Source organism: Protopterus annectens, chromosome 8.part0, assembly GCF_019279795.1.
Source record: "Protopterus annectens isolate FY-2018-M chromosome 8.part0, PAN1.0, whole genome shotgun sequence".
In the NCBI taxonomy this organism is placed as follows: Eukaryota; Metazoa; Chordata; order Ceratodontiformes; family Protopteridae; genus Protopterus; species Protopterus annectens.
The window spans coordinates 51,446,634-51,466,822 of record NC_056741.1 but is presented as its reverse complement, the minus strand read 5'-3'; positions in this window follow the sequence as shown (position 1 = coordinate 51,466,822).

Sequence of the window (20,189 nt, the reverse complement as noted above, 5' to 3'; positions counted from 1 at the left end):
GAAGTCAGTGGCAGATGACTAGAAGAAATGCATCTCTCACTTGAGAAAGCACTAGGTAAGAGTAGGGTTTTAAGTCAGCATTCAATATTCTGCTTAACTGAGGAAATGGACAAGTGCAAAATAAAAGGTGTACATGAAAATGACAGACAGCACATCCTGTGGTAACAATGTGGCTACAGCCGTGAGAAAGTATGTTGCAGAACCATTACCCAAATTTGTAGGGTATGTGAAGGTCATAACCGTTTTGCAGGGCTGAAATAAAGTTACATGTAATGGAAGCAAAGGCTTGGAATAAAACTGAAATGTTTGTGGGAGCAGTCGAGGGCGGCCGCGGTGGTGCAGCAGTTAGCATTGCCACCTCACAGTAAAAGGCTCTCCGGTTTGATTCTCGGCTGTGGTGCCTTCTGTATGGAGTCTGCATGTCCTTCCTGTGGTCACGTGGGTTTCCTCTGGGTGATCTGGTTTCCTCCCACATCCCAAAGACATGCTGTAGGTGGATTGGACACTCTAAATTGGCCCTAGGTGTGAGTGTGTGCATGTGTGTGCCTTCTGTGGAAGGTTGGGCGCCGGGCTGGCAACTCAACACCATAAAACTTCACTGCCAATCATGAGCAGACAGGTGATCCTCTGTGGTGACCTCTAAACAAGAAAAAGCCGAAAGGAGAAGTTTGTGGCAGCAGTTGACTTGCATAATGGGAATGCAGTTCAAGCTGTGTGAAGGTGAATTTGTGTCCAGAAAAAGCCTATGATTACTGGCAAATATTATGCTTATACTTGATATAAGAGCAGAATAATATATTATCAGAAACTATGTTTATGTCACGGATTCTGCATAATGTTGTGCTCATATCTCTGTGTACTTTTCTAATGTATTCCGAGCACAAACTGAAGCAACTGGCTTAGATTTTGCTTGACTATGACTATAGCTGTATAAAATACAAGTTGATGTTTCAGGTAGAGTCCTTGGGAAAACACTCTAAATCAACTGAATATACCTCATTTGTGCTGTGTCTGATGCACCTAGCATGATTTAAAGGATTCATAATTTACATTTACAGAATTATGTTCAAATTTGTGCAGGTAACAGCATGAATAAGGTTATTAATTAGAGTCATATGTCTGATGGTACCAAAGTGGCCAGAAATGATAATTTGGGTCGCCATATTTTCAAATGTCCAAAGAGAGACACCAGAGATATGGTTAAATCTATGACGTTGCAGTGGGTGTGACTAAGATTTACTGTACCAACTCAAAGAAAAATAACTGAACTAACAACCAAACACAACCATCAATGCTTACCACCTCTAGAACAAACCTTCACTGTGTGGCTGATTCAGCAAATGTTCCAGTCCCTGGTTCTGCTGGTCTTTTGTCAGAATGAATCATTTGAACAAAACAAAAATTAAATTGTAAATATTCCACCATATAATGTACTTTGGAGATACAGCCGTTGTACTTCTGTCTCGTGCGAACGTGACGTGTAGTGATGACATGAACGGGTGTTCATTTTCCTTTCCAGTTTGAATGGTAGTCAGTGCATTTGTTCAAGTGCTGAAAAATACTAGTAAAATATTAAATTCAACATTTTCCTATGTGTTCAGTCCTCCAGTGAGACATAATGAATTAAGCACAGTAAAATACACTGTTTTGTGAATTATTATAAACTTTTTTTTTTTTTACTGACTCAGTTTGTCATAGACCAGCCCTTGAAACATGGAGAGCAATTTAGTCAGGGAATATAGTTAGTCCTGGGATATACGATATCTTGTGTCAACAAAAATGAAGAAGACCACTGTAGGGTGCATTTAAGTATGCTGACATTGAACTTTTGTATCATTAATTGTAAATGATTCAATTATTTTTGATGCCAGATATATTTGAGGAGTTATCTATTTTCACTTTTGTCTTTACGCCATCCCATTGATGCCAGTGTGCTTTGTCAACTTTCACTTCTCTTCGGGGACCTGTCTGTAGCCTGTGCAGTGTCATAAGCAGTGTAGGAGATATTGTTTTTCAAATTGTAGACATTTTACACAGCCCAGCGGTATATATGCCGCTAAGCAAAGTGATGCCATACAACGGTACAAAGTGGCCAAAACTGGCATTTAACACAAATGTCAATTTCAAGTACTTGCACATAATCTTTAAGGCAGGGGACTGCAGCCCCCTGGTCCCTAGAAAACACAGAGCTCTTGATGTTCTGTGATGCATTGTAGAGCATTTTTAACCTTTTGACCCAATGATAGCCTGAACAAAAATAATAATAAAGGTAAGAAATTATTTCAAGAATGAAATAAATTTAAAGTGTTTTTTTTTGTATCTGCTTTATTTTCTGAAAAAAAACAAAAAAAAAATCAAAAAACAAAAACAAAGAAATATACTTGTTTTCCCACCTTTCTAAGCTTGTATAGTCCAGTTTTTAGGTTAGTGCTGAATTCAGGGCTGTCTTACAAGTTTCTGTGTTTGCCCATACCTTACTTGTATAGAAGAAAGTTTCTTTGTTTATTGTGAGAGAGGGAGCTTTGAGCAGCCTATCTGTCCCTGGAGGAGTGATTTCAGCCCAGAAATTAGTAGTTTATTGGCCATTTTGGGCTAATTTCTATCTATTTCATTTCCCTGTTATAAAAACTGCATTTGTGCCGGGCAGCACCGGTTAGCTAGGGTAAACTATTCCCGGCTCCACAAAGTCTACTCTTCAATTTTCTCCTCTCAGTAAGGAGAACATGAATATCTGTGCAGTAACAGAAACCTGGTTTAAGGCACCAGAGAGCACCCCAGCACTACCAGGCTATAACTCATACCATACTTTTCTGCCACAGAACCTGGACCGAAACACAAAAGGCGGGGGCGCATCCATATTCATCAAGGATACCCACACCTCCAGGTTAGTGGCGCAGCATGATACCTCTGAGATCATCCATGTGCAACTAACATCGGGCAGATCTGCAATGCAAATTGTGGCCTGCTACAGATCACCCTCCATGACCCAGGACCACCACTCTGCCTTTCTGGAGACACTGGAAAACATGAAGGTCCTACCGAACACCCCGATATTGGGTAATTTCAATTACCCAAACATTAACTGGGAGAACTACTCAATTACTAACTCCCATGCCCAACGCTTCCTAGAATTTATAAACTCGAACACCCTGGGTCAACTGGTCAACACCCCCACCAGAGGTGACAACATATTGGACCTGGTCATCACCAGCATGGACGACCTGTGTTCCACACCGGAGGTCAGCCCCTCACTGGTTAGATCAGACCATAGACTAATCACTCTGGATATCTACATTCCACCCTCACCCCCCAATCAAGGAAACCACCATGAAAAACTTTTCAAAAGCAAACTTCACGTTACTTAAGATCGAGGTAGAAAGGTTCACAGCCCACATGCTAAAGGACAATGCTGTCCAAGCTGTTGAATCCCTTACAAAAGCACTCTATGAGCACCTGCAAGAATGCATGGATCATGCTATCCCAAACAAAACCAAGACTCACTCCTCCAAGAAAAGGAAACCAGTCTGGTGGACCCCTGCCATAAACAAGCTATACAATAGAAGGAGGAAACTAGTATAGAAAAGAGTAAAATCCCAAGAAGGAAAGACATCCCTGATCAGTATCAGCAAGAAACTACGATCCCTCATAAAATCATCCAAGGCCAGCTTCGAAAGAAAAATTGCCAAGGACTCCAAAGATAACCACAAAGCGTTCTTTAGCTATGTCAAGAACCTAAGTAGAAACTTTCAGATCTGCTCTGAGTTAGTGCAGAATGGCATGAAATACACTGAACCAACTGATATTGCCAACATCCTGGCAGACAGGTTTAGTGCAAACTTCACCACCCTCTCACCCCCTAAAGGGCCCATAACCATACCAGACGAATGTAGAGCCCCAGAATCACTGATGCACAAGTTAAAACAGCCCTATCCAAGGCCAAAAACACAGCTTCAATGGGACCGGAAGGTGTCCTAGGCTGTGTCTTACACAAGCTCCAAAATGAACTAACCCCTCACCTAAACACACTGTTCAAACTCAGCCTCTCTACAGGCTATGTACACATAGAGTGGCGCACAACAACAGTTATCCCGCTCCATAAAGGTAGAGCCACAACAGACCCCAGAAACTATTGCCCTATAAGCCTGACTAGCCTAGTCTGCAAGGCTATGGAGCGCATCATCATGGAACTCATTAACAGAGACATTGGGAACCTCCAAACATTGGACCCTACCCAGTTTGGCTTTGTTAAGGGCAGATCATGTCTCCTAAACCTGGTAGACTTCTTTGAGACAGTTACCAAAACTTTAGAAGAGGGAAAGGAGGTCCACACAGCCTACCTAGATCTCACAAAGGCTTTGAACACCATTCCCCATTCTGGTATTATAGACAAGCTCACCAGCCTAAACATACACTCCTGCATCACGACATGGGTTGCCAATTGGCTCATGGATAGAACCCACACGGTGAGAGTTGCAGGTTCTAGGTCTGACTCTAAACTGGTTACAAGTGGCGTCCCCTAGGACTCAGTCCTGGGACCCCTCCTGTTCGGTATATACTTCTCAGAGGTACAGGCACGCACAGGAGGACTATGGTTGACCAAGTTCACAGACGAATGCAAACTAGGGGCCATAATTGACTCTCTGGCTGATACAGACATCCTCCAGAAGGGTCTCACTAAGACAGATACCTGGTGTCAAAATCATGGCCTCAAGCTAAATGCCAAAAAGTGCATAGTCATCCCCTTTTAAAAAACAAAGTACCCACAAACTACCACATACGTGGTAGTCCCCTAAATACAGAAAATGTAATAAGGGATCTGGGGACCCAAGTAGATAGTAATCTCTCCTTTGATAATCATATTGCCAAGGTGGTTAGAAAATCCTTCCATGTGGCCCACCTAATCACAAAAGTGTTCACATCTAGAACAAAAGAGGTTATTGTGCCCCTCTACACATCACTCATCAGACTCATCATAGAGTACAACGCCCCATTTGGGATGTACATTACAAGACACCTGCAACAGCTGGAAAGACCACAGAAGTACCTCACCAAGAGGATTACTGGCCTCAAACAGATGCCCTATGCAGCCTGACTGAAGAAACTTCAGCTGTACTCAGTTGCATACCACTTACTCAGAGGTGATCTTTGCCTGACATACAAGGCCATCTCCAACCCAGAATTTATGGACATGCTCCACCTAAAAAAAAACAAATCCCTGAGAGCCACACGCTCTAGGGATCTAAACCTCACCACAATGATAAATAGGACATGCTGGATGGATAGATTCCTATCCCAGAGACTTCCCATGCTTTGGAACAAGATTCCAATCTACATTAGGCAGAGCCCCTCACTAACACTCTTCAAGAGAAAACTTGACGAGTGGATGGGAAACAGAAAATTTACCCCGGGGATCACTGCAGTGGCTCTGCTGGACAGAGGCACAGAGAAATAATGGCTCTGCTGTACAGAGGCACAGGGAACTAATCTAAGGGGGTGGCGAGAGCCAACACATTCTGGCTAGGCTTATAGATGCCCTCAGGCAGATAGCCTAGTACTTACCTATGAACCTATGAACTTAAATGCGTTTGTGGTTTAATACTGAAGACAGCAATAACTTCCAATAACACAAGCACTTGAGAGAATATGTGTCTCATAGCTGGGAACAGTAAAGAACAAATAAAGAGCAAGACATCATGCAGTGACCAACAAACATGGCAAAGCAGTCATCCCAGAAGAATTGCAAGAGCATAGGGACAGTAAATAATAAAATATTTTATTAAACAAAGAACGAGTCACTTTTGTCCCTCAAACAAGCTTTAAAGCAATAATTCAGTTATAGATCCTTAAATGTACAGGATGTTAAAATCAATTAACGTTGTTAGACATGAACAGATTACCTTCCAAAGAGTATATATAAAATCTGTAAAAAACTTAAATAAAAACAAAAACAGAAATGGAAATAAAGATTATGTATGAGCTGATATTGGAAGTTGTAAATTATAAATTATAAATGTACTTTAGCCAAACTATTGGTTTAAAATGACATCATTAAGAAACAGGTTTTGACCATTTGACCATGATTTTGTGAGGGGGACGGGTGGCAAACTCAAAGACAGTCCGGGTGGCATAAACTCTAGCTGTGCCACCGTCCTGTTCAAAGTCCTTCAATCACTGACCGTCTAAAGGAGCATTAATGAAGTGCATTGCACTACCTCATCCAAGCACAGTGACCAGCGGCCCAGGACATGCCATTGGCTATATTGGAGAGCAGATGCATGACCATGTTAGAAATAGACTGCAAAGTGGACAACTGCATCTCCAGAATCTTTTGAGGTGCTAGAGTCTGTTGTTCCTTAACCACTCTTAACACTTCAGACACGGTGTCCTGTTGAAGTCTTCTCAAGTGAGGGAAGTAATTTAACACTCTCAGTGCAAATGTGGCTGACAAGTAGGACCACTTCTCTAACAGGTCCTTGTTAGGGGGTATTCTGACAAACTGTCTTCCAAGATGTCCTTCTTGGTGGTTGTCACCACCAGCACAATACCATCAATGGTGGGACCCTTAGTCTAATATTGTCGATCCAAAATCTTATCAGGCTCTTTAGGTATTGGTTCCAACATATTGGGCTCCCTCCAGGCCCTCCGAGACACTAAGTTAATAAGTTCATCTGGAGAGGGAACCTCCCCCCCATGGACCCACCCTGAATGCTTCCAAAAACACTCTGACTCCTGAGATGACGCTGTGGCTCTCCAGCCTCCATGCTGGAGTCAGTTATCCTGGAGAAAGCTGGTGTGAGTCTAAAGGCACAGACAATGAGGGGACAGGGATGCCCGATGGTGCTAACCCCTCCATTTCTGGGTGGGAGAACATTCTTTCTACCATGTTAAAGGCAGAGACTGAAGCAGACAGTCCTCACCTCTGGGATCCAAAAACTCTGATGATATGCCAGACTCCAGAGCTGCTCTCTCCTACTCCAACTCCAAGATTTGAGCCAAAGTGGGAGGGATGAATCAGACACTCAAAGTATGGACCCCGACCCAGAAGCACTGGCTGAAAATGGTTGGCTCTGACACCCAGTTAACTCTGAGATAGCTAGAGTCGAGAAGGCCAAGGCAGGGATGGGTGCCAAAATCAGCCAGGCCATTAGACCCGACCCTGAAGATGGCAAGTCAGCTGGATCTGGAACCCTGGAGCCACAAGGCCCAAGGGAGGAAACAAGTTAGTTGGGCCTGAACCCTCAAGTCGAGGACCATTGGCAGAGCTTGAAATATAGATGCTATCCTGGAAGGCTGCAAATGAGATCTGAGGTAACTCTGTATAAAACAAGGTGTTATGGGTAGAGGAGGTGGAGCTTGGAAGGGCTGAAGTCTTTGGAAATGTCTGGTCTCAGATCCAAGTCGGATCTGATAACCCACAGGTTGAACTCGACAGAAAAAACAACATCAGATCCAGGATCTTTCCTTTCCCAGTCACAGTTACCGTGGGCAGAGGGCAGAAGTTATTAAACTATGACTGTACCACTCCCAACAGGAGAGGTGGCAATGCAATTATAGAATATGAAACAATCACAAAGACAGCAAGCACATTGTGGGGGTTGGCAAGTGCAAGTGAAGAGCTACAAATGGGGTTATTGCTAACAGTTTTTCTCAATGTGTATCATGTCCGTTGCCTCTTCATTCAATCATATTGACTATGTGTTGTCTTCACTGAGTACATATACAGTCGTGGAGGAGAATATCTGACGTTGGACAGGAATGAGTGTGGTCGCCTCCCCACTTTAAAAGACAATTATATTTTCCTCATCTTTGAGTGAGGTTATGAGCTGTTTGTGAGTTGCTTTCTGATGTCTGTGGTGTAATTCCCTGACCCTCCATTTGTATACTGGTGTAACTCTGACCACGTTGCTTAACCAAACAGTGCTTTGGGGTAATTGGGAAACTGGGCTAGGTTCTTCAATAGTCTTCTGGACCACATGCATAGTAACTACCTATGAACAAACCTTCCCACTCAAAATGGATAGATAAATAAATAAATAAACAAATAAAGCATCTTTTGTAGGCATGTGGTATATTTGTATTGTGTTGTACAAAGATATTGTCACGTATACTAGGAAATAACAACGGTATCACTGTAGCATAGTATTATGGTTTTACAACACCTAAGATTTGAGATTGGAGATGTGAAATCTTTATCATACAGTCGCTGTATAAATTTTGAAAACTTGATTGTCTAATCAGCTACAGACATACCGATGATATTACACAGTAAATGTATTTAAATTAGTCAGTGAAAGAAAAAGGTAATATTATCATTAGTACAAATGGCCATTGTATTGGATTCAGGACTAGATGACATGCTCTATGAATACGTACAACAGATGGGATTTTATATGAAGCACTAGAGAGTTGATTGCCAAACATGAATTTTATGTTTAAGTATTATTACAAGCATATCTGCGGTGGTGGTGCTGCGGTAGCATTGTCTCCTCACAGTGATGCTGTCCTGTTCGATTCTCAGCTGGAGCGTCTTCTGTGTGGAGACATGCATGAATGGGCATACCTTCGTTGGAGGTTGTGCGTCAGAGCTGGCAACTCGGCACGTAAAAATCTACTGCCAATCATTAGCAGACCGGAGTTCTGCTGTGGCGACCCCTAACTGGGAAAAGCCGAAAGACACAACAACAAGCATATCCTACTAATAGTTAATATTCCTCTCAACTTTGCAGAATTTGTCAGAATGTCTAGATTTCTGCTTCCTATTTTTGGTCTGTTCCTCATAAAATGTATGTGTTTCTTTCAAATCATTGAGGACTGAAGTCAGATTGTATATCTGCTGTGGCATAGTGGTAATTCATGCAGTCTATTGTGTCAATGGTTTGGGGTTCGAGATTGGCAGAGGTTTTTGCCCCAGGGCAGATAGCCTAGTACCAAACTATGAAACTATATATAAGGGGGTCTTCACTATGTCACTACTAGACAGAGGCACAGTATTCTAAATCTATACTGTACACTTTTGTACCATTACATGGGGTGGCGAAAGCCACATCACTATGGCTAGGCTTATAAATGCCCCAGGGCAGATAGCCTAGTACCAAACTATGAAACTATGAAAAAAATTAATGACAGATATCTGTGTTTCAGGCATCATACCCTTAAGAAAATGCATGCTGTTGCAAAGCCTGTTATTCTACAAACCTGCTAAGTTTACATGTGTAATATTTTAAATTTGCCCTTGAGTTTGGGCATTTGTTCCATCATTATTTTTGACTTATTTATTTATTTATTTACATTTGTTGACCGGGAGTGTCCGACTGGACATAGGTCCATTTTCAGCAGAGGCCCGGGGAGAAAAGCTCCACAGTTAAAATAAACAGACAGTAGTTACATTGGATTACATAGCAATTAACAATTTAACATAGCAATTACTTACAACATATTTACAGATGAAGAACATAGTACATCAGTAGACAACTAGAATCTTTATCTGTGAAGTACGTAACAGACATTAACAAATGTTACAATAAGAAGTTCCTGCTGTATAATAAGTACTAGGCTTATGAGCATCTGAGCTTGCTATAATCAAGGTAGTTGGTGGAGTGGAAAGAAAGTTAGTGGTTGGATGGGGTGGGTGATATTAAGAGTGGGAGTTGCAAGGGCATAGCCAGCATGTTTTTAGGTGCACTTTTAGTAAAGTTTTGAAGTGAGTGCATGATGGTATGGAGGTAATTGTGGGTGGGAGGGAGTTCCATAATTTGGCTATGGCGCAAGAGAATAGTGCTTCACCAGCAGAGTTATCGACTTTAGTGATCTGCAAGTGATTTTTGTTGCTGGATCTTAGTGGTCTGGTGGTGTGATAGGGTTGGAGTAGATTCTGAAGGGATGGGACATTTAGTGGATGGTTTACTAGTTTGTGGGCGAGTGAGAGTTGATACCATTGAAGGAGGTGAGGGAGTTCAAGCCAGCCCAGTTCAGCAAGTGAGAGACAGTGGTGACTATGGTAGGATGTCCCTGTGGCAAATTTGGCGATTTTGATGTAGCAGGTCTCTAGCTTGTTTAGATCACATTGCCTTAGGTTGGTATATATTGGAGAGGCATAAAGGAGGGTGGATTTAAGGTGGGAATTTGCTATTGAAATATTTGCTGCTTTGGTGAGAAGTTGCTTATTTCTGTATAACGCTCCTAGTTTTTTGTGGACTTTTTTATGGTCATGGATATGTGAATGTCAAATTTTAGTTTATTGTCTATTTCCACTCCGAGCAATTTGGTGTGTTCAGTTGGGTATATAGTGGTGTTATCTTTTGCTGTGATGTTAAAGTGAGAGTTATTTTGAGCATGTTTGGTGGGTTGGAAGATGAGTAGTTTAGTTTTGTTTGGGTTGAGTATTAATTGGGCATCAGATAACCAAGTTTCAACAGAGGAAAAGGCTTCCTGTGTGACTTTGTGCAGTTTGGGTAGGGACTGGGCTGAGCAGACTCATAGAATCACAGATTAGTACTAAGCTAATGGCCCTTGTGGGCCATTTTAAGCCTAGCCAATTATCCCTTGTGAGACTCAAACCCTGCACCTTGTGTTTGTAAGGCAAACACCTTAACCATTAGGCCACCCTCCCAGATGATGGTTGAGTCATCTGCGTATTGTATGAGTGTGCCATGTTTGGTGGCAGAGGCTAGATTATTGGTGAAAACAGAGAAGAGTAGGGGTCCAAGGATGGATCCGTGGGTAACCCTTATGGTGACAGGTAGTTGGGGAGATATGTCATTCTGCCATACAACGGATTGTTGGTGGTCAGACATGTAACTCTGAAACCAGTTGGTGACTGATTGAGAGAAGGATAGGTTATTGAGGACAGAGATAAGTTGTTTGTGTGGGACCATGTCAAATGCTTTAGAAAGGTCTAGGAAAGTAGCAGAGGAGCGATAGCCATTGTTTTTATGCTGAAGGATAGTGTTAGTAAAGGAGAGTAAGGCAGTGGTGGTGCTATGGTTTGGTCGGAAACCATGCAGAGTACTGGAAAGGAGGTTGTTAGTAAGGGGGTAGTCTGAGACCTGAGAGTGTATGCATCTCTCTAGTGTTTTGGAGAGTGGAGAGTGGAGAGAGAATAGCTATGGGGCGGTAATTGGTTAGCTCTGTGGAGGGTCCACCTTTGTGGAGGGGAATTATATGTTATACTTTCCACAGTGTGGGAACATAACTTTCTGACAGAGATTGGTTAATCAAGATGGATACTGGGTAGGCCAGAGCATCAGCTGCGATTTGTAGGTATTCCCTTGGGAGGTTGTCTGCTGCTAATTTAGTGGGCTTAAGTTTAGTTAAGAGTTTTTTTATGTTAGAGGTAGGTACAGGAGAAAAAGAGAAGGCAGTGGGTAGATTACTAGTTGAAGGTGTGGGTTGGAGGGGAGGGGGGGTTGTGCTGTTTAGCTAGTGATAGTATGGTTTGTGTGAAGTGTGTGTTGAATGAGGTAGCAATATTTTCTGAGGAGTGAGGGATGTTAGGAGGAGGGGTACTAACTTTACCTGGGTGGAGGATGGAGTTTATGGAGGACCAGAATTGTTTGGGGCTGTGTTGTGAGGAGTCTAGGGCAGACTGGTAGCATTGAAATTTGTCCTGTTTTATTAGCTTTTTGACTCTATTGCGTAGTTCTAGGAATTTCTGTCTAGTTGAGGGGGATTTGGTTTAGCGCCAGTGCTCCCAGGCTTTATCCCTGTTTTTCATTTCTGACTTACTGGATTTCTGTAGCCATGGGGAGGGTTGTGCTTTGGTTCTGGAAAGTCTTATGGGGGCATGGTAATTAAGGATGCTCAGGAAGGTAGTATTAAAAAATTCAACTGCGTCATCAAGACTGAGGTACTTTAGAGGATGCCAGTTACATTCTTTGAGGGATGAGATGAATGTGAGTGGGTTAAAGTTTAGTTTTTATGTATTTGACGGTAGATGACAGGTTTAGCTTGGTATAGGTATTTTTTGAGTAGGAATGTTGGGGAGTGATCACTGAGGCTATCTGATAAGCAGCCTGTTATATATGACTGGGGGGCTCTTACTGACTAGTATCCAATCCAGGGTAGTGTGCTTGCTGGAGTTTTTATTTATCCTGGTTGGCGACTGGATTAGTTGGGTGAAGCCATGGTTTACATGATGGGTTGGATGGTTGCCAGAACAGGATTGCCAGTCAATATTGAAATCACCTAAAATGACAGTTTCTTGGGGGAGATGGTGGGTAGACCAGCTGAGGAGGTTTTCTAGTGGAGGGATGTTTTGGCCGGGTGGGAAGTAACATCCAATGATGGTTTTGTTTTGGCTTATTTTGAGGTTGGTATATATTATTTCTTCACTGCCTCTTTGTGGAGCTGATCATTTTAAGATCTGGATGTTTAGATGCTGTTTAAATATTATAGCTACACCGCCTCCTTTCTTGTTTAGCCGGTCTACTCTTAGTATGCTGTAACCTGTAGGGAGTATTTGCTCACTGGTAATGTGAGGTTTTAGCCAGGTTTCTTTTAGGATGACTATATCTGGGGAGTACAAGTCTATGGTGGCATGGAGTTCATGGACTTTGTTGGATATACTTCTAATATTTAGGCTTAGTAGAAGGAAGTCACTTGGCTTTCTATTGGCTGTAATATGGGAGAAGTTGTGGTTTCTAGTCTGATTATGAGGACTGGGGTTGGAAATGGTAGGGCCAGGGTTGGGGTGGATGTCTCCACTTAGGGCTAGTTTTGATATGCATGAGGTTATTAGTTTTCTCAGTTTTTGAATGTGTTTGTTTATAAGGGAAACTTTATGATTGTGCTCTGTGGGTAATAGGTATGGTGGGAGGGTTACTATGTTAAGTTGTAGGGATGCTTTATTTTTGAGTAATATAGTTGGTAGAATATGTGGGGGGTGCATAGGGATGGTTCTTGAACTGGTGGGAGGGGAGCTGAGTATGGGTGAGACATGAGTGGTGGTGTGAGTAGTAGTACAGTGGTAGTGGTTGAGTGGGGGAATGATGGAGCTTTGGTAGGATGTAAGATATGCAAGGAGAGTGCATGCCGTGAGCATAGGTAAGGTATGCTTGTACATGTTAGTTGAGGAGGTGTGATAGTAGTGGGAAGATGGAGGAGGTAGTGTTGGGTTAGCATTGTGGTTGGCTATTGGAAATATGGGAGGGGTTTGTGAGTGCAATAAAGGTAGGACCACTGGGGGTTGGAAACAATTAGGTAACAGAGTTAACTGATAAATGAACATATGATAGTGACAAGGGTGGTTGTAGTTTTAAAAATGGTGCCTGCCACAGGTAATATTTATTAACTTTGGGATTGTCATAATGTAATAAACCGGGAAATGGAAGGGAGAACAAGAGTGTGAGCAGGCAGTTCTTTGTACTGCTGCTAATGAGCCAAAGCAAAGACAAGTTTGTGTTTAAGAAACAATCACAATTGACCAAGGACTGCTCTGAAACTGTAAGTCATTTCTTAACCATTTCTCAGGTGGAAAAACAGGATAACCTTGTATCAGTAGGCTACTGTGGTCTCAGTTTAAATTAACAAACACACAGTATTGATCAGTTATGGATACTATTTGCTAACAGAATGGAATAAGAGAGAAAGTGGTAGATAAGTGTGTGTGTGTGGGGGGGGGGGGGGGGCTGCTTATAAGCCAAAGCAGAGTGCTCTCCAGGGGAAAATGAATATTGGCTCAAACAATCATATCTGGACTTTGTCCAGATTTCTCGCACTGAGAGATTGGGAGGTGTAGCAGGTAGCAAAGGTGTGCATTAACTAGCTTGTGTCATACATCATAAGGTGAAAAGACTTCTCACATGCATGTTTTTAAGGAAGTTTTCATGTTTTTTATGGAACATGTTCATGTTTTTGTGGAACATCTTTATAGTAAAGTGTGGAATTAAGATTTGTCTTGAAAGAGGGGGAAACTTTAAAGAGACAAAGGTACAGAGAGTCTTAATATAGCATTCTCAAAATAAACAATACTTCTTATAAAGGCAAGTTAAAGTTTAAGTGATTGCATTGCTTGTTGATTATGAACTCAGCAGCCCTTGTTAACTGGGCTCCAATCAGAACAATATCCATTTGACAAAGAAGGCAAAATATTTAAGACATGATTGCACAGATGAGTTTTGCAGTAATTAAGTACACTGAATATCACATGCCTTATGACTGCTGATGTCATAGAGTAACTGTTCTCGGTTATTCTTATATAGTGCATGTTCTGATGCATTAGTAACAGAGGAGCATATACACATAATGTGAATAAAAGCTGTTGAAAAAATCAACTGAATTCTTATTAGCTAAGTAACAGTAAATACACATAAATTGCTTTTTAGACTGAGTTGTCAGTTATTAATTCAACTGATGATATTTTTATGACTGTAAGTCTTAATAAAACACTGTGGATATATTTAATGAGTTATCATGTAGGCCTTTTATATAAAATAACAAAATCTCATATAGATTGTGACGACTGTGCCCTGACCCAGCAATCAAGGAGCCTCAGTCCTCACCACTAACACCAGGGAGGTTGTCTCCTAGAAGTGGAAAGGATAACTAATACACACAGTAAAGTACAATTTCCCTTAAGTGCACACAGAGATCACAGTCAGTCTGGGGATGGTTGCTCCCTTGCTCACCAGATCCCCAATAAGACTCCCCAATGGCACAGCTATAGGGTCCAGATCTCAGCCTAGCTGGCAAGCTAACCTCCAGTACACTCTCTATCCCACCAGAGCTTCATGTCCCTGCCCAGGTAGCTGACACACACCCACACTTTGAGATAAGTATTTATACAACATCACAGACACTCCTGAGAAAGGCTGACACAGATTCTCCAGCTGTGCCCCTTTATCCAGACTATACGGTAGTAATTCCTGCCACCACCAGCTAATATTATCAACCACCCAAAGGCCCCTGAAAGGGTGTCCAATTATTACTGTGCAATATTATTATCCAATTGGTAATGTGACTATTCAGTTTAAAGCTTATTAGAGTGGCCTATTACGATAACCTCTATAAATATGCAATGTACTCTAGAGCCCACTTCTCTACACAAACCAGCCACAGGTAAAGGTTTTTAAAATATTTAATAATAAATAATTAAAAAAACAAGACAATACTACTATACCACATAGATATCTAAGAGTTCAGAGATCACACAGAAACTTAAAATAATACAGTAGGACTGGTCTGATTTCAAAGAAAAACACTTCATCTAACTTTCTAATCTTTAGCTAATCTTAGGAGAAAACACAGTGCTATAATCTTACTTACATACATAAAGAGCATAAGCAGTACTGGGGTTGATGGTCCAAGACAAAATGCTTTCAGTCTCTCACTGAACAATAGTTTTGAAAACACTAACAAATAGCTCTGCTAAGGCCCTCCCAAATTACATCATTTTGACACTTAGGTTTTCCCAGTATTCACATTACATCATTTTGATACTTAATCTGGAGTTCCCAGGCCACAAACTGCATTATTTAGCAATCTAACACCTACTCAGTAAACTACAATAAAAGACATTTCACATGTACACTCTAGCAATTATTCCTTAAGTTAAGACAATAGAAAGAATGTCTTCAGCCAGCCGCTTCGGCACCACTTTTTTAGATAATTGTAACTTCAAAGAACATTTGAAATGCTTGGCTTGATTTTCCTTGCAGCAGATTGCAATGTTGCAACAATCCTGAAGTTCACATTTTACAGTGTTTTCTTTCATTTAAAAATGCAAGCCTGTATTTTTCATTTATTTATACAAATGATAGAATTATGTATCAAATTCTATTTGACTAGGCTGGCAGCCTTCGTCCATCTTTCCCCAATCTTCACATCTCTTCCCCCCTGGAGAACTCAAGCTAGTTTTTCAAGTGACCCTTAAGAAACACCGCTTGAGAGGGTTAGGTCTATCTGGGTGTACTTCACCTCATTCCCTGTCTTGAGAGCCCATCTGCATTGGCATTGCTGCTCCCACTGCGGTGCTGCACTGACATATTATATGCTTGCAACCCCAGGCTCCATCTTAGCAGCTTGGCTTTTTGTTGCCTGGCTCTGTTTAACCATATTAGAGGGTTGTGATCTGTCATTACAGTGAATTTTCTTCCATACAGATAAGGCTGAAGTTTCTGCAATGCCCACACTATAGCTAGACATTCCTTTTCTACAGTTGCATATCATTCCTCCATGGGTTGAAGTCTAAAACTGAGATAAACCACTGGATGCTCTTCCCCCTCTGAAGAAATCTGGCTAAGTACAGCCCCCACCCCATGGTTTAAAGCATCCACTTGCACAACAAATGCTTTGCTCTAATCTGGACTGGCTAACACAGGGGGACCTCCCAAAGCTTCTTTAAGCTTTTGAAATGCCTGCTCACATGCTGGGGTCCACACTACCTTATCTGGCATGTTCTTCCTTGTCAGGTCTGTGAGGTGAGCAGCTATGGCACTATAACTAGGGACAGACTTTCTGTAGTACCCTGCTGTCCCTAAGAATGCCCTCACCTGCTTTTTGGTAACAGGTGCAGGCCATGTCTGAATAGTTTCCACTATGGCAGGTTCTGGCCTTATCTTACCACTCCCCACTCTATGTCCTAGGTAGGAGACCGTTGCCATACCCACCTGACATTTGCTCAGCTTAATGGTCAACCCTGCCCTTTGTAGTCTGCCCAGCACCTCCCTGACATGTTGAAGGAGCTCTTACCAGGAATGGCTGTAGATGGCAATATCATCTAGGTAAGCAAGGGCAAACTCTCCTGCTCCTGCTAGGATGTGATCTACCAGCCTCTGGAAAGTCGTTGGGGCATTCTTCATCCCAAAGGGCATCTTTGTGAACTCATACAAGCCAAAAGGAGTCACAAAGGCTGACTTCTCTCTAGCACTGGGAGTCAAGGGTACTTGCCAGAAACCCTTGGTAAGATCAATGGCTGTAAGATACTTAGCCCCACCCAGCTGCTCTAGGGCCTCATCTGTCCAAGGCATGGGGTAAGCATCCGACTCTGTGTGACTATTTAATTTCCTGTAATCCACACAGAACCTAGTGCTGCCATCCTTCTTTGGCACCAACACCACTGGTGAGACCCAGGGACTGTTGGTCTCTTGAATCACCCCTAGTTCCAACAGCTCCTGTACCTTTTCCCTCAGAGTCTGTTTGACTCTCTCTGGCACCCTATAAGGGGCCTGCCTAATAGGCCTTTGGGGTCCTGTACCCACCTGATGCTGCACCAGGTGGGTGTTCCCTGGTTTCCCAGTGAACACGCCCCCAAATTCCTGCAACATTGCTTGGATTTCTCGAACCTGGGTAGGAGACAGCTGCTGGGATATTGCTACCCCTTCCACCGAGGTGTCAGCCCGAACCTCACTGAGGAGATCAGTCCCCAGATCTCCCTCAGACTCCTCCTGCAATCCACTGCAAATGCTCAGCACAAAGGCCTCCCTATCATGGTAAGGTTTCATCATATTAACATGGTACAATTTCTGCCACTGCCATCTGCCTAGCACTTCCACCATGTAATTAACATCACTTACCTTTCTTATCACCATGTACGGTCCCTCCCAAGCTGCTTGGAGCTTGTTGTGTCTGACAGGAATGAGAAACATTACCTGCTGCCCCACAGCATATTCCCTAGCTGGAGCATTCCTGTCATACCACACCCTTTTCTGTTGTTGGGTTTCTGCCAGGTTCTCCTGGGCCAAGCCCGAGTTCCCTGAGCCTTGTCCTGAGGTTTAGGACGTATGCCACAACAGACTCCTGGTGAGACTCACACTCACCTTCCCACTTATCTTGAATTAAATCTAGAGGTCCCCTCACCCTATGCCCATACAGCAACTCAAAGGGTGAAAAACCTGTGGATTCCTGGGGAACCTCTCTGTAAGCAAACAACAGATGGGGCAACTATTTGTCCCACTCCATCTTAAACTGATCAGCAAATGCCCATAACATGAACTTGATTGTAGAGTTTAACCTCTCAACAAGACCATTAGTCTGGGGATGTTAGGGGGTGGTCTTCATGTGCTTCACCCCACAGGACTTCCACAGGCAAGCCAGCAATTCTGACATGAATTTAGCACCTCGGTCAGTCAGTATTTCATTTGGGAAACCCACCCTGCTGAAAATCTCTAACAAAGCATTTGCCACCTTCTCTGCCTCAATGGAGGACAAAGCCACTGCCTCAGGGTATCGTGTAGCATAATCCACTACCATTAGGCTATACTTTTTCCCTGTGGAACTTGGGATACTCATAGGACCCACAATATCCATAGCTACCCTCTGAAATGGCTCCTCAATCACAGGCAAAGGCATCAAAGGAGCTCTCACCTTGTCTCCTGCCTTGCCTACCTTTTGGCACTGCTCACAGCTCCTGCAGTACCCTGTTACATCTCTGGAAATTCCAGGCCAATAGGAGTTCTGCATAATATGCCTCTTTGTATGTTTTATGCCCATATGACCTGCAAAGGGAATATCATGGGCTATGGCTAGAAGTGCCAGAAGGTAGGCTCTAGGCACTGCCAACTTCTGTACTCTCTCACCTTCTAGCCCTCCCTCAGGGGTCCACTCTCTGTATAGTAACCCTTTGTGCCAGTATACAGATTCCCCCTTTCCTTGAGAATCAGGTGCCTCCCTACCTACCTGCCTCAGGCCTTGCAATGTAGGGTTTGAGAACTGAGCCTGTCTCAACTCTCTCCTTGTAACCCTTCCCAGCTCCCCTTCCACAGGAAGTCTGGCATCCTCTGACAGTGGTGCCTCACTGTCAGCCTGGGTAGTCCTACTCACCTCTACCTTTGCAGTTACCCTGTCCAAGGGAACATCAGTACCCACAAGCAGCTGTGGCTCACCTTCAGTCTCACTGCTACAGCGTAGCTCATTGCCTGAAGTGACCACCTCAGCAGTCCTGGCTGCAAGTATGCGGTCTGCCTGGGTCTCCCCCAGGCTACCAGACCCACATGCTTGTCTCCTAGTCTCACTGCGTATAACTGCATAAGTACATGGTACTGCCTCATCCGAATCCTTCCCTCTCAGGACATCTGCAGGATGGTAGTTCCATACCCTGGTCATCTCAAGGCAACCCACTATTGGCATTTTGTCTTTCCCACTTACTGTCTTCCTCACTTTTGGTTCCCCACCTTGCCTCCATGCACATCTGTATGCCACATGGCCCCACTGGTTGCATTCAAAACATTTAACCCTAGCTCCTGGACGTGTTCCTGGACTAGTGGCTTCCCCTGCTACTGGCAGATTCTGTTGGGGCAGTCTGTGCTGCCCACCATGGGTTCCTTTAGACCCATGAGCAGTACTGGGGTTCTCCTTCCTGTGCAGGGCTGTCCTGTTGGTCAGGTATAGGTCTCCTTCCTTCCCCAACTCATCTGAAGCAGCACATTCTCTATCAGCTAACCAGATCATCATGTCCTCAGGCAAAGTGCTAAGGGCTTGTTCCCTCAACAAAAGGTCTGCCAGCCCTTCAAAAGTGGTGACCTGACATCCACTCACCCAGCTATGAAAATAAGTGCTCAGTTCAGCAACATATTCACATACATTTTCATCTGCCTTGCGTCTATGCTCATTACACTTTTTCCTATACATTTCAGCTTAAAACATTGTAACAGACATTTCTTTACAGCAGTATAATCAAAACAGACAGAGTCAGGCATTTGTGATATACAGTTTCAGCTTTTCCATGGAGTAAGGGGGTCAGGAACTCTACCCAGAGCCTTTGGTCAACACTATACTGTTTGCATACCCTTTCAAACATGTGAATGAAACTATCAAAATTATCCCCCTCTTTAAATTGCGAAATAAATTTACTGACCTGTTGTGCTTCTGGGGTCCAGTTACTCCCTTCCCCATTACCTCCATGACTCCGGCAAAGAGTCAGCATTTCCCTCTCATGCTTCCTCTGACGCTCCTTTTCTTCGGCTTCTATCTCTAAATGCCTGGCCTCCAACTCAAGTCTCTTTAGCTCCAGCTGGGTTTTTAAGTCCACTGCAGAAAGGTTGAGCTGTCCATTCTTCGATGATATTGTATCTCCACTGCCAGTCTGATTGTCCTCCAGGATGCTGTTTTCTGATACAGCTGTAACCAAGGCTGCAACCAGGCCTGCCTTAGTCAGGTTTCCATGTACCAGTCCCCTAACCTGGCACATCTCCACCAGCTGGCTCCTTGTCAGCTTTCCACACTCCGGTGCTGACATGCTGCCTGCTCACCCTGAC